Genomic DNA, 15763 nt, shown 5'->3' with positions numbered 1-15763 from the left:
ATAACATAAGCCTGTTCCCATCTCTCTTAAAGAAAGACATCACATAATATTACCATAAACACCAGAGAGCCTTCCAGATGTAGGCCAGTTACATGTTTATGTCCTTTAAACAAAGCACTCACTTTGTCATGGGAAAAAATCAATAAACACTGACAAGAAAACAGTATTGGGCAGAAGAGGGAGAGATAGACCTAAAAGGGCCAGGGGTGATAAAGGTCAACTTATTCACTTGATAATAATTAAACAAGCTCCCGGAAAGGGCTGCTAAATATATAGTCTCTTTGTCAGTTGTCAAAAGCCTCTGACTCAGTTCCTCACTCACGGCTTATTCATATACTACAAATATGGAAAATAAACTCAGTCACAGTGAGACTACTAGAATATTTGGTGTTTACATGAAAAATTGTTCTTCATTGTAAACATTCTTCCAACGGTAATGTCTAGAACAGTGGATGTAAAACGTGATATTTTCCAGGGAGGAAATTTTTTTTGGGGGGGGGTTGGGGGGGCTAGGCAATGGGTTAAGTGACTTGCCCAGGGTCACACAGCTACTAAGTGTCAAGTGTCTGAAGCCAGAATTGAACTCAGGTACTGCTGACTCCAGGGCCGGTACTCTATCCACTGCACCTCCTAGCTGCCCCCCAGGGAGGAGATTTGAGCCTATTACTGTTCTTCTCAGCCTTCAGTCCATGATCATCTCGGTGCAGCTGCTGTATTAAAGGAATTGAACCAGACCAGCTTCTTAACCACTTGCTGTGTGTGAATCGTACCAAGCTCTAGGGATGGCGCCCCTGTACAACAAATAACTGATTCTTTCAGATTTATGTGGAATCTTTCTCCAGTGATATCAAAAGGTCATATGCAGCTTGAATCTGGAGGTATTATCAAACCATCAGATGAAGGCAAGACCCACATATACTTTAGTCTCCTTCATACGAGACATATAGAGCATAATAATATCAGGGGAAAAGGCTGTGGGTGAATACTTTTAAGAAACTTACTGAAATTCTGTAATGAAAACTGAACAGGACCAACATGTAGTTTATACTTTGAGAACTGTGAAATTGGCCATAACAGATTTGGAAAACATCAAAAACTTCTACAGTATTTAAAACACAGGGCCCATCACCCTGAGGCAGCTGTAGAAAGGGGAGCATGTCCATGCCAAAAAGGAGGAAGAAGATTGATAGCTGTTCTTATAGCAGGTGACAAACAGGTAAAAAACCTACAGAAATACTTTTGGAAAGTGCAGACATCATTTCATTGAGCGATAGCAAAGACTGATAACGAGGTACTCACCGTTAGATTTGTCAGATATAACCCATAGTGGCTCACTTCTGGAAGGAGCCGATGAAATGACCTAGATCCAGCAGTGGAACCTAAAGGTCTTCCGTGGCTGGCACCCACATGAACTTAGCCAACAATATGTCAAGAAAGAAGTGATGTGCTGACTGCCAGCAGATTTGATTTAGGAATGGAGGAGTCTGTGAGGACACCTCAGAACCAGGTTCCTGAAATTATAGAAGCATGATTATCCGTAAGGAGCCTGGGCATATTGAGCAATGTATAAGCTATGCACAGAAACATCGAAGATAGTGTAGCATGACTGTGACCCCCAAGTGATCTGGTAGCCAGAATCATGCACTAGAAGCTCACTGGCTCTCATGGGCTGAGAGGAGACAGATTCCCAAACTCCAGGTGCAGACCTCAAGACACCGTGCTGGAATGAGACCATTATCCCAGACTGTAGCCCACAGTTACTAGGGTGTAACATTGGATCTGTCAAAACTTGAGAACAGTATTTTTAATAGATATTGCTATATTAAGTGCCTCCAAGTTGTGAGGAAGCAAAAGGGTTCAAAATTCAGAGACCTACCAAGAACAGAAAGTCATGTGGGGAGCATGAGAGATACACATCAATGCCGTCAACCTGTCTGTTGCTGAAGTTGTCCCAAAGATGCTTTCAGAGTATCAGCAGGAGATGCGTATGCATCCTAATAATTTTGTTCACTTGTACAAAAGTCTACAGAACATTTAATATAAAAGAAAAAGAGGTTGGCCGCTTGTCCTAGAACTATTTCTAAGTGTCATTGTAAAAAATGAGAGCAGTATAAAATGTTAATTATGATGAAGGTGAATAGTGGAATAAGCATTTTACAGCACCTGCTATATGTCGGGGAATGTGCTAAGCACATTACCAATATTACCTCATTTGATTCTCACGATAACCTTGGGAGGTAGGTGCTGGTATTAGCCCTGTTTTTACAGATAAGGAAACTGAGGCAGACAGGTTAAGTGACTTGCTTAGGATCACACGACTAGAAAATGTTTGAAACCAGATTTGAACTTTGGTCTTCCTGACTCCAGATCCAGCACTCTATCCACTGTGCTACCTCCTGACTGCCCTGAGGCATGATGATGATGATGGTGAAGGAGAGGAAGAAGTAGAAGAGGAAAAGGATAACAGTGACAACAACATTTTCAGGGAGTAACTAGCAGTAAGATTTGACTGGAGCTGTTCTGTTATATTAGGGGGGTGGTGATGTGGCTCTGAGAGTGGTGGCAATATGAGTGAAGAGGATGACTTTGGAGAAATGTCGAGGTGGAATTGATATGATAACAACTGATGTAATGGGGTGAGGGGGTGAGGGACAGAGAACAATTTAAAATGACTGCAGGGTTTCATTCTGGGTGACCTGAAGGGTGGTGGTCCTATCACCTGAGATAGGGGAAAAGAAGCAGGTCTTGGGGAAAAAATGATGAGTTCAGTTTTGGATGCAGGGAGTTAAAATGCCCGTGGAACATTTGGTGGAGATGTCCAGCAGGCAAATGGAAGATCTCTGGCTAGAAGAGGTAGGAGCTGGATCTTTAGATCTGGGAGTCGTCTGCATGGAAACGACCCTGGAAGCCTGGGGCCTGTGTCTTGTCGAGCATTCTAACTCCAGCCTTACCTGTCATCATTATTTTACATCACCCTCTTGTGTGCTCTCACTCCACGGTCGGGCCACGCTGGTTATTTCGCTGTTGCGCATACACTCTATTACATCTCCCATCTTCATGCTTTTGCACAGGCTGTCCCCTATGGCTGGAATGCTCTCCTTTGTCGCCTCTACCTCTTTGCTTCCTTTAGTTCCTTCAAAGTTCAGCTCAAATGCTACCCCCACAAAGCTTTTCCAGATGCCCTTCCTGGTAGCACCTCCTCCTTAACAATATCGCCTTGCATTTCTTTTGTATACTCTTGTATGTATATATCTTGTCTTCCTTTTCCACATATCAACTCCTTGAAGGTCTGGTTTTAATTCACTTTTGTCTTTGTATTGCCAGCACCTAGTATTTGGCAGGTGCTTAATAAATGCTGTTTGGTTGTTTAGTTTGTGACCTTGGCCCTTCAATGGCCATCAGTTTCGGTTATCTGTACAATGAGGCAGTCGTTTCCAGCTCTGAATCCTGTGATAGGCTCTGGGATGGCAGCCGATGATTCTGAACCAATCCATCCTGTATTTTGGATTCTTTGCCCCTAAGTGCATTACTTTGCACTTATGCACATGGAAACCTGGCTTCCTCTTCCCTGCCCACTCTCCTAGCTTTGAAAGATCTTCCTTCATGTTATCCCCATCTGCTTGACTTTCCTTTACCCAGAAGAGTTTCATGCCATCTGCAGAACTGGAGATTTCACTGTGTGCTCCCTCCTCCACTTACAGAAGTGTTAAACCACTTATAAAAACGGTAACTAATGCCAGGCCTAGTTCTAATGTCTTATTTAGGAAGCACGTTGTTTATTGTTTATACTTCACTATTGCAAAATATACCTGTTTATCCTTACCCTTTGTTTCCTTTTTCGGAATCAATTCCCTGTCCACAACTGTCCAGTTCCTCCGGTCTCTTAGTGATTCAGTTTTGGGATGGACATTTGTTGGAAGGCTTAAATACAGTGGGTTGATTACATTCACTGGTTCGCCTTCAGCCACGTGCTCACCTAACCTCTTGAAGTACTTAAGCGTACCAGAACCACATTATAATGCAATTGGGAAATATTTAACAAAATAAAGTACAATAGAACATAGATAACATATTTTAAAACTAAATTAATCTATGACACACAGGGATCCTTAAGTACAGTTTGATGGCCCCCCATTTCTGTTTGACATCATTGCTCTAACATATGATGGTAAACCTTATTTTTTTTCTAGAACCAAAATTACTAATTCATTTGACAATGTTTTCAGACATTATGTGGCCAGGAGAAGATTTTCAAAGAGATAGTAAATAGAAACAAGGCTGAATGCATACTTTTGTTGTTGTGAAATTCAGTCATCTCCAAACTCTTCATAACCCCATTTGGGTTTTTTTGGCAAAGACACTGGAGTGGTTTGCCATTTCCCTGTCTAGTTCATTTTACAGCTGAGGAAAATGAGGCAAACGGGGTAAAGTGACTTGTGCAGGGCCACACAGCTAGTAAGTGTCTGAGGCTGGATTTAAACTCAGGTCTTCCTGACTCTAGGCTCAAGGGGTTGTGGTGGTAAAGGAACAAGCATTTGTTAAGCTCCTGTGATATGCAAAGTACTGTGCCAAGCACTTTGCAGATATCCCATTTGATCCTTAGAACAACCTTGTAGATAGAGCACTGGCCCTGAAGTCAGGAGGACCTGAGTTCAAATCCAGCCTCAGACAAAATACTTGACACTTACTAACTGTGTGACCCTGGGCAAGTCACTTAACTCCAATTGCCTTTAAAAAAAAAAGAGCAACCCTATGAACCAGGTACCACTACTACCCCCATTTTACAGCAGAGGAAACTGAGGCAGACAAAGGTTAAGTGACTTCTTCAGGGTCACAGAGTTAGCAAGTTGTTAGAAGCTGAACTGGAACTCAGGTTTTATACACACACACACACACACACACACACACACACACACACAAACTGACACTTATGTGGCACCTACCTAATATGCCAGACATTGTGCTAAATATTCCCATAATCACTGTCTTATTTGATTGTCACAGCAACCCAAGAGAGACAGGTGCTACCACAATCCCCATTTCTCAGATGAGGCAGCTAAGGCAAGTAACATCCAAGTGACTTGTCCAGGGTCACATGGCCAGCAGATGCCTGAGGCGAGACCTGAGGTCAGGTCTTCCAGACTCCAGGTCTAGTGCTCCATCTGCCTGTCTGTATGTGTGTGTGTGTGTGTGTGTGTATGTACATGTGTATAAATACATTAAGTACATGATTTTGCTTAAGAAATCTTTTGGGAACAATAAGATACTCCATATTGAAATTACTGAACTATATTGGAATTTTATTTTCTCTGAAGAAATAGATTTTTTTTTCCATCTATACTTTTGTCGTAACTTTCAGCTGTACTGTTCCCACTTAACATAATCTAACAACTAGACTCAGGTTGTCTATGAACCCATAACTGGTTTGACCAATTAAATTATAAACTGATTTGTCTCCTTTTTTCAAATAAATTAACTAATACAGTCTATTGATTAAGCCAGTTATGTGTGTGTAGATACAGCAAAAGAGAAAGTCCTTCATGTTAATGTTCTATCAGGACCCTTTTGGGGAAGAGCAGATAGCACCAGATATCATTAGGCATTTCAGATTGCTCGGGTACTCTATTCTCTGACCTTAATCTCCAGACGTGAGGTGACAGTTTGGTCACTTACCCCTTCTTCCTCTGACCTACAGTGAGAGGTCGTGTGCTTTGTACAGTGAGACGAGTGCTAGATTTGGAGTCGGGGACCTGCCAGTTAACTCCTATGTGTCTGACATCAGACGAGTTAGAGAAGCCAGTGGGCTTCAATTCTCTCATCTGTCAAACGAAGGTGTTGGACTAGATGTCCTCTGTGTTTACTTCTAGCAGATGGGACGCTTTTACAGAGATTGTGTGCCCTTCCCCTGTTGACTTATGTTCGGCAGTATATTCAGTGAATCTGTCCTTTATCACAGAACTCACAAAACCTAAGCACCTTACCTAGTGGGCGAGGTAAGATTCATTACTCTGTCGTTCCTAGGTCATATTTGGAAACAATCACTGGATCTAGAATCATAGAATGACCTGAGTTCAAAGTTTGCCTGTGTAACCTTGGGCAAATCACTTAAATTCCCTGCTTCTCAGGTTCTTCAGCTGTGTGATGGAAGGAAACTGTTGTTAAATATCTGGAGTCTCAGGAGGACCTGAGTTCAAATCCGGCCTCAGACCAAACACTTAACACTTACTAGCTGTGTGACCCTGGGCAAGTCACTTAACCCCAATTGCCTAAAAACCTTAAAAGAAACAAACAAACAAACAAATAAATAAATGTCTGGAGTCTCTTCTAGCTCAGTGTCCACAATGCTCTGTGTTCTAGTCTTTCAACACAGCGCCCATTTGAAATGCCAGATTAGAGGTTTTGGCCAGCAGTTATCCATGAGGACGTAAATAACTTTGTGTATGATGATGAATTAGAATGACGGATTTTATTTTCTAGATATTATTTGGCTATTTGCAATTGAATCTGCTAATTTGTACCCTCTGCTTAGAAATTGTGACACGGAGAAGCTTGATTAAATGGAATCCACCCTCAAGTAACCAGTTTCCCCCCCATTCTCCTTTTCTGGAGGAAATGGACGATAGATGACAGATTTGCCAGCCTCATGGGTTTCTGTTTTGAAAGTGACCTGTAGGATGGCTAGTTAGTACTTGCTACACTTTATGTATCTCTAGTATTCTGTCCAATGAGAAATAGCCCTTAAAATTATATTGCCAGGCCCGTCAAAATCCTGAATTGGCAGGATAGCAACTCTTTGGTGGCAAGGACTTTTTTCACTTTTGTTTTTGTATCCCTAAGCAGTTAGCATAGTGACTAGCACATAGTAAGGGCTTAATTGATTGATTGATGAGAACTTAGAGGGTGAATCCTCAGTTAACTCAAAATTTCAGGTAAACTAGAGAGATATCCTTCCCCAAACATTGAGGTATTGAGGTTTTCTCAAACAGTTTTTCCATTAGAAGCAGTAGATAAGGGAATGGACATATAATCAATAAACATTATTGACACATTGCTAATCTCTGCAGATGCAAAGAAAGGCAGAAACAGTCCCTGGCCCTCTAGGAACTCACTTTTGAGTCTCCCTCTGTCTACCATACAAGAAGTGCAACAGCCACTAACTGGCCCAGTTGTGCTACCAATTGGCAGGGGGCTTTGGCCTGCTCCTGGAGGCTCAGCTATGTTGGTGCTGGCCTATTCAGTGGAGAGACCTGATCAGCCTTGGTCCGCAGAGCTCTGACGCCCTCCCGAGCCATCAGCCTTGTGGCCTTCTTAGGAGCGAGGGCACAGGATGTCCCATCAGGCTGAGTTGCAACTCCCATTCTAATTGGGTAGGCAGCATGCAAACAGCTATGTACAAGATACAGACAATATAAACGAGAGATAATTCTCTCATATATAATATATAATATATAATATGTATATATTAATACATTATATAATAACATAATATGACAGATAATACAAATGAGAGAAAAGAGAGCAGTAATGAGGAGTGGGAAAAGCTTCTTGTAGATGGTAGGATTTTAATTGGCGCTTTCAAGGAAACCTGAAGTTAGAGATAAGCTGCAGATATGGGGGACAACGAGTAAAATGCAGTGAGAGGAAGGAAAAGGAATGAACATTTGTATAGTGCATATTGTGTGCTGAGCACTGCTGAATACTAAGTGTCATAGAATAAGGGCATAGCGTCTTCTAGGAGGAACCTCAAGGAGGCCATTTTGCTGGTTCATGGAAGTATGTGGATGGAAGGAAGGACTTGGAAAAGGAAGAAGGGGCCAAGTTATTAAGGTTATAAAAGGTTTTAAAAACCAGAAGATTTTTACATTTGATTGTGGAGGTAATAGAGAGCTACTGGAGATTATAAACGGGGTAATATGTAGACTTGTGTTTTAGGAAGATACCTTTGAGAATTGAGATGGAAGATAGACTGTAGTGGGGAGAGGCTTGAAGTAGAGAGCCCAGCTAGCAGGCTATTGCAATAATTCATGTTTGAGATGATGAAGGTCTACACCGTCGTGGTAGCAGTGCCGTAGGAGGAGAAGTAAGTAGTATATCCCTGAAGTAAAGAAAGGTAGAATTGGTAGGACCCTGCTTCGGATTGGCTTTGGGGTTGGGGGGAAGGAGGGATGAGAGAGAAAGTGAGAAAGTCAAGGCTGATCCCTAGGTTTCAGGCAGGGGAACTGCAAGGATGGTGTTGCCCACTGCAGGAAGATAAAAGAAAGGAGGATTTTGAGGGAAACACAGTGAGTTCAGTTTTGCGTATGTTGAGTTTAAGATGTCTGTGAGACATTCACTTAGAAATGTCCAGTGGGCAGTTGGCTGTGCTGGACGAGGTCAGAGACTTAGGGCTGGATAAATAAATCTGAGGATCATCTGCACAGGGATGATAATTGAATGCATGGGAGCTGATGAGATCACCAAAGAAGTAGGAGAGAGGGCCCAGAACAGACATCCAGGGCCTGGGTGAAGATCCTACAGGGGAGACTTCATCTCTCCCCTCTGAGCATTCTCTCTGGCTGTCCCCCATTCCTCCACTCTGATTACTGACCTCCCTGGCTTCCTTTAAGTAATAACTAGAATCCATCCCACTTTCTACAGGAAGCCTTCCCCAACCCTCTTCATTCCAGTGCATTCCTCTGTTAATTATTTCCCATCTGTCCTCTCTGTAGCTTGTTTGTGCGTATTTGTTTGCATGTTGTCTCTCCTGTTAGATTGTAAGCTCCTTGAGGGCAGGGATTCTCTTTTGCCTCTTTTTGTGTCCCCAGCAGTTAACACAGAGCCTGGCACATAGTTTGTGCTTAATGTTTATCGGTTGATTTGTAGGCAGCAGAGAAACCTCCAGTAGCCCTGGGAGAAAAAAAGAAGGGAGATGATAGAAGAGGCAATCTTCTGGATGGAATGGAATCATGTGGGAATTTTGAGGGGTTTGCATGGCTTAGGGTTTTAAAAATCACTGTTATCCAGAGTTCTTTTCCTCTTTACTGCTCCCCAACCCACGCCTTAGATTTTTTTTTTTGAGTGGGCCAGAATGTACTTAAAATCATGCCCCCTTTTCCTGTATTCCCTGTTGGGGAATTTTTAGTCTTTTTTTTTTCTTCTCCTGGATCAAATATACTCCTGCTGTTGTCTCTGTACACCCCCTCATGCCTTGAATAACCTCCCAGTCAACAATCATTCAAGCCCTGTCTTTCTTTTCTTCTTGTCTTGAATGAAATCTACCACATCTACAAACTCAGCCTCAGTGAAAATATATTTTCTTGCTTTGTATATATATCACATACATTTATTTGTATGGTCCAGTATTGAACCCTAGGCTCCTTCTAATCTGTATTTGTTACTATTATAAGCTGTTATGTATGTTTCCAGTGCTGTGTAATTAATGCCTCTGCATAGATATACACACATAAGGAAACACGCCTGCGCATGGAGCATTCTCTTTCTCTCTCTCCACCCCCCCTCCCCCCTTTCTCTCCTCCTCCCTCCTTCCATCCCTCCTCTTTCTCCTCTCCCCATCTCTCTCTCTCCTCTCTCCTCTCTCTCTCTCTCTCTCTCTCTTTTGCTTTCCTCTCTGTCCTCTCTCCTCTCTCTGTCTCTCTCTCTCTCTCTCTCTCTCTCTCTCTCTCTCCTCTCTCTCTCTCTCTCTCTCTCTCTCTCTCTCTTCTTTCTCTCTCTCTCTCTCTCTCCCTCTCTCTCTCTCTCTCTTCCTCTCCCTCTCCCTCTCCCTCTCCCGACTGCCACTCTCGAGCAGGCCCCTATGTGTGTGTTGGAGTTGGAGATGTCAGCCTGCCAGGAGGAGGAGGGGAGAGGAGAAGGAGGTGGGGCCCTGCTCTGATTAATTACCTTAGGCATTCGGGGGTGGGGCTTCCTTCAGCCATCTGCCTGAGATATGGGAGGGAGCTGGAGAAAGAAGGAGGGGGAGAGACTGCCAGAGAGGAAGAGAAAAGAAAGGAAGAAACACTAGCGAGAAAAAGAAAGGAAAGCGGAATAAAGGGATAGAAACTACCCACCCTTACGTGTCCAAACTGGGGGGGGGGGGTGGGGGGTTGAAAGGCAGATCCGAGGTGGTGCTTGGTGCCCGCCCCGGCCGCTTGGAAGGCTTGTTTTCTTCCTAGTCCTCTGCCCCGTTTGGTTTATGGAGAAGAAGAAAATGGTCACTCAGGTAAGCCTTCTGCTTCCTCCAGGAACGCCTTTCTCCCTCTCGCCCAAGTCTTAGGCGTGTGGGGCCGTATGGAGGGCAGTGGGTGGGGGATGCTGCCAGGGCTTTCCTTCTTCCATGAGGCTACTTTGGGTGGGCTAAGCTACGCTGTGTGTGTGTGTGTGTGTGTGTGTGTGTGTGTGTGTGTGTGTGTGTGTGTGTGTTGGGTCATGAGTGCATGTGCGCATTTGTGTGTCTGTGTGCATCCCTCTTTCTCCCCCTTCCCTCTGCTCCATAGCAGATTCCTGTTTCCTGTGCTGTGCAGCTGCAGCTCAGGAAAGACCCTGTGGGGATTTGTCTACCTCTTTGTCTTGGTTCTGAGAGGGAGGGAGAGCGGGACTGCAGAGGCATGGAGGGATTCTTGTAGGCTGCCATGAAATGGGAAAAGGGAGAGATTTCATTTCAGGAATCACTGTGGAATTTGCATGATGGGAGAAATCAGATTCTGTGCAGTGAAATTATGCTGTCTTCCTCTGAACAGCTTATTGAAAGGCAGACTTGGAGAGGAATTGGGTTCATTTTCATCATGCTCTTACTAGCTAAATATTTGAATAGGTACTGGTGGGACCGTGTAGGTGTAGCTGAGCTACCCAGAGCCTTAGTTCCCGAACCTGAGAACAGGTGTTTATGTCTCTGACAGTCACATTGGCATTGGAAGGTGTGTGAAGGAGACATAGAAGAAGCCCAGTGTCCCTTAGACTCTGCCAAGTTGTTATGAACCAGAATTTTAATGTATCCTCTCGGACAGATACCAAACTGAATGTCACCGCCACCTCCCATCCTTCTGTTGACACCCTTAAGTCCAATCCTTTTTCTTTCATCATATAGAGTTTTAGGAGTGGGGTTGTGCTTTATTAGGGGAGAAATCCTTTGCAGCATAAATGAGAGACAGATGGCTTTTAGTGCTAGCACAGGTTTCTGCTTTGTAGGAAGATTTCCTCATTGGCCAATACTCGTTATTTAAGGAGATCGCTGTATTTTGGGGTATTCTTTTCTGTCTTTCTCTTTTCTCCTCTTCTAGTCACCACCGGAGGGCGAGAGGGGGGGGCCAGCAATGGTGGAGGGAGAATATAGCCCTGTAGTTGTAGGAGCTGGAATCCTGTTCCGTTAAATGTTATATAATGCCCCGCAGTGCTGTTTGGAAAGAGTAAACCTTTGGGGAATATTCTCTGCTTGGAGAGGAGAGCCCTTGGAATATGTTAATCTTTCTTATACATATCCTCTTATCTTGAATCTAATTCATTGTTGTTAAATGCTACCTTTTAAAATCCCCCACAAAAGAGGAAACCTATTTTTGAATACTCCGGTGCTGGAGAATATACTACCTGCTTAACAACACTGGAGCCTCATTTCATTTTCATTAGCTGTCTTTGTAGTAGAGATGGTAACGGTTCTAACAACTCTGTCCCTTCTCAGGTATTACTGAAGGCTGTCTGACTTTGGGACACTTCTGCCTCACTATTTTCATTACTAAGGACTTCTCAGCTGAACTGAGAGGTACACACACACACACACACACACACACACACACACACACACACGTATGCATATATGGGCCATAGCTAGAACACAGTGACTGTAGTAGATATGTTGTGACCTTAACCATCAGTGAGCTTTAAAAAAAAAAAAAACAAACCAAAAAACAAAACCAACCAAAGATGGGAAGTGAAGGCAGGGGAGAGAGTGGAACCCAAAAAGAGGGTTTGGTGCAGGATTTCTTAACTTTTTTGTATCGTGGACATATTTGGCTGTCGTTAGTAGACCTCTTCCCAGAATCATGTTTTTAAAATGCATAAAATGAAATATGTAGAATTACTAAGGAAACATGAACTCCAGGTTAGGAACCTCTACTTTAAAGAATTCTGGTGAATATAGATTTCTTTGGACCTTGACTGAAGAACAGGCTGAAAGAAACTTTGCCCATCCCAAATTTATATGTTGGAAGTGAGAAGCTGGTGGATCCTATGCCTTGCAGGTTTTAGTTGACCTTGAAGCATGATCATGTTGGTATTTGTATTTTGTATGTACATAAGTCTAAGCAAGATGGGCCGGATTGGATTCCTCTTCTTTGTAGGAGGTAACAATACTTCTTCGGCACAGGAGGTCATGTCCTGATACTGGCCTGCCAGATGAAGGGCTTGCCGGGGTGCGTTTACAAATAGGATCTGTGCTGCACAGTTAAGGTTTGTCAGGTTGAATTGTTCATTGTGTCCATTGGGGTCTTACGTGGCCTGGTGTTTTTCATTCTCAACGTACTATTTTTACTGCGTAGCAAGATGAAACCTTTGCATTTACAGATCCCATGATTTCAGGAGTCCCTAGTTTCTCAGTGGAAGAAGAGATTCAAATAGATTTCCACAGTGTAAGGTATAGTGTTTTAGACTTATGACTATTTGCTGTGGTTTTCTGCAAAGTCAGTAGTGAACAAGGCCTGTTCTTCCTAAGTGAAGACTGTCTCATGGTTTCTTATGAGTATTGTGTATTTTCTATAATGTGTGGTTTTTGACATTATTTTTTCTGTATTGGGAGACTAGAGGACATGGGACATAACATGTAATGTCAGACTCTTTTGATTTGCTAGTTTTGCTGAACTCTCTTGTCCCCTTCCTCCACTCTCCCTTTAAAATTCTTTATTAAAGAATGACTTTCTGGAGGGTGGAAAAGGATAGTCAGTGTATTTAAGAAATGATTTCTGAATAGAAGGGAGCACTGCTCAGAGCTCATCAGAGCTTGTTAGCAGGACAGATGCTAAACTGACCCATGGCAGTTGCAATATGACTTAAAGGCTAAGTTTTCTATTCGTTGCATAGTCATAGAATGTCAGAACTGGGAAATACTTAAAGATATAGTGTCAGACAAATCTGAGAGAGGATCAGGCACCTCATTTTTTTCAGTCAGATAAATTCTATAGGAAGCATTTCCCTCTTCCCCCCTTCTAATATACAAACATACCAATACAATACAAACACAAACCATATCATACCTCTGCAGGTCTACCAGATGGATGGGAAGAGAGAAGGTCTTCTCATAGCTGAGTTAAGTAAAAATAGAAAAAAAACCCAAAATAGTTGATGAGAAGTTGAGCTCTAGTCCATTAATGGAAAATGCCCTGACCTGATCTCCTCGATCCTAAATCAGTGAAAATGAATGAGAAGCCTGGCTCCATGTGGTGTGTGCTAATTGCAGATAAAAGGGAAAGTGCTAGGCAGAAAGGAAAAAATATCTACAGGATGTGTTATGGATTTTTTTTCTGTCCTCTAATGGAAAGTAAGATTGCTGGTTTCTGTGGAACACAAAGCCCTCCCTTTCTTGGACTGTCTAGTCTAGTGCCGTGCTGGCATTTTCTTAGGAATCTGTTTCCCATCAGGACTGAAGGAGGGGAAAGGGGGGGGTGGTAGAAGGTGTTCAGAATATAGGAGAATGGACAAGGGGTCGCTGTCTCTTTAAGCAGCTGGCTGAGGAAGTCCATGTGGTGGGAGGCAGCTTCGGAGTGTGCGCTTTTGTAAGGAATCTCCGGGTCCATTGTTCGCCCTGTCCTCTTTTGAGCCCAAAGGGCCCAGGTCTTTCACCTGAGCAGCTGAGGTTCCCTCTTTCAGCCTGGTAGTGGAAGGCAGAGACCCCTCCCCACTTATTTCCTGTCTCCTCCCACCCCTCCTCCATTTTCATTTGGTTAGAAATCAGGAGTGGTGTGCAGTGAGGCTCTGCTTACCCTTTCAGGTTCCTGGCATCCTCCCTTCCATTGGTTCTGGGACTCCTTCCGCGATTCCAGCAGTCTCCATTTTGTAATCCCAGGCCTCCTCTCTCTTCTCTGGAGCCCTCCTCCTCGGTCCCCTCCTCTTGGAAGCTCCAGCCAGCTCCGTTTACCTTGGCACCCACTCGCTGTGCGCTGCCCGGGACTCAGGAAGGTGGTGGAGTTTGTGGCCTGGAGACTAATTGATGGCCTTTACAATGAACCAAAAGCAGCCTCACTTTTTCCAGAGATTCTGTTTTTTTCTGTATTTTCCTCCACTGCCCCACATCTTGTGGGGTAACTGTTTCTTTGCCAGGGACTTAAAAACGGCCTCTGCTGCAGGCTGCCTCATCTTTCCTGAAGAGAAGTTGAGAATTCCATCAATGGTGAACTGATGAAATCAAGCTGTTCTCTGACTCATTAAAAACTTCTCCCTCCCTTCCCCTTTTTCTCTGCCCCTTTTCCACTGCCTCTCCTTCATCTCCTCTGCATTTACAGTAGAGACCAGGTAAGTTAGGAACCCACTTTGCAGCTACTGTTCACGTTTAAAGGGATCCCATTCCATCCCATCTCCTCCAGCGAATTGCCCCTTTTGTCATCCCCACTCTCATTTATTTTTAATCTCTGGCTGCTTCCCTACTGCCTACAAATCTGCCCATGGCTCCCCATGGTCTAAAATACCTCCACTTCATCCAGTTGTCCCCACTAACTGTGGTCCCACATCTCTCCTGCCTTTTGTGGCTAAACTCCTCAAGAAGGCAGTCTCCAGAAGGTGCCTCTATTTCCTTTCTTCTTCAGAGTTACTTGTGATCTCGTGGTTGTCAAATCTAATGGCCGTTTCTCAGTGACCTCTGAAGTCCTTGACATGGCTGTTCACCCTCTGCTCCTTGATACTGTCTTCTTTTGGTTTTGGGGACACCCCTCTTTCCTGCTTCTTCTCTCTGTCTGACCACTCCTTGGTCTCTTTGGCTGGGTTTCCAGGTCAGGCCACAACGGTGGGTGTCCTGCAAGGCTCTGTCCTAGGCCCTCCTCTCTACTCTGGTTTACTTGGTAATCTCGTTAGTTCCCGTGGATTCAATTATCATCTCTATGCTGATGATTTTCAGCGCTCTTTATCCAGCCCTAATCTCTCTGCTGACCTCCAGTCTCACATCCAACTGCCTATTAGACATCTTGAACTCAACACGTCTAAAGCTGAGCTCATACTCTCCCTCCCCAAGCCAACTGCCCCTTCCATAATTCCCTATTACTGTTAAGGGCACCGCCATCCTCCTAGTCCGTTAGACCCCAGACCCAGTTGTCATCCTCAACTCCTCTCACCCCACTCCCCACCCCCAGTCCAATCTGTTGCCAAGGCCTGTTGGTTTTAGCTTTGTTAACATCTCTTTCACATTCGCTGCTTCTCTTCTCTGACACTGACACCCTAGTACAGGCCCTCATCACATTACTATGCCCACTGTTTGGTCTCCCTGCCGTGACCCTCTCTCCTCCAGACTATCCTTCCTTCACTCAGCTGCTAAAGTGAGTTTCCCAAAGTGCAGATCTGTTCATGTCAGCCTCATTTTCAACAAACTCCAGTGGCTCTCGGTCACCTTCAGAATCTAACAGAAAACATTCATAGCCTAGAATAGTCCCCTGGGCACCCCCACCCCACCCCCGTTTCTCTTTGCTATTCCTCAGACAGGATACTCCATCTGTTGGCTCCGGGCATTTTCCCTGGCTGTCCCCATTCCTGGAATGCTCTCCTTCCTTGTCTCTGCCTCGCCCCAGCTAACCTCCTAGCCTCCACAGGAACACTT

The 15763-nt window shown here is 44.0% G+C and overlaps 1 protein-coding gene and 1 long non-coding RNA gene across 20 annotated transcripts in view; one reads left to right on the top strand and one right to left on the bottom strand.

Moving 5' to 3' along the window:
* Nucleotides 1–15763, top strand: part of RBFOX2 (RNA binding fox-1 homolog 2) — a 303671-nt gene that overhangs the window by 182051 nt on the left and 105857 nt on the right. The window lies entirely within an intron of this gene.
* On the bottom strand, nt 1306–14026 carry LOC110205720 (uncharacterized). The gene is made up of 3 exons (XR_002323670.2): nt 13944–14026; nt 13218–13265; nt 1306–1511 (listed from the first exon to the last, which is right to left on the bottom strand). It is a non-coding gene; the product is annotated as an uncharacterized LOC110205720 (long non-coding RNA).

Source organism: Phascolarctos cinereus, unplaced genomic scaffold (assembly GCF_003287225.1).
Source record: "Phascolarctos cinereus isolate Bilbo 61053 unplaced genomic scaffold, phaCin_HiC Scaffold_1;HRSCAF=81, whole genome shotgun sequence".
NCBI lineage: Eukaryota > Metazoa > Chordata > Mammalia > Diprotodontia > Phascolarctidae > Phascolarctos > Phascolarctos cinereus.
Note: the sequence above shows the minus strand (reverse complement) of the source record. Positions and strands in the feature narration are given on the sequence as shown.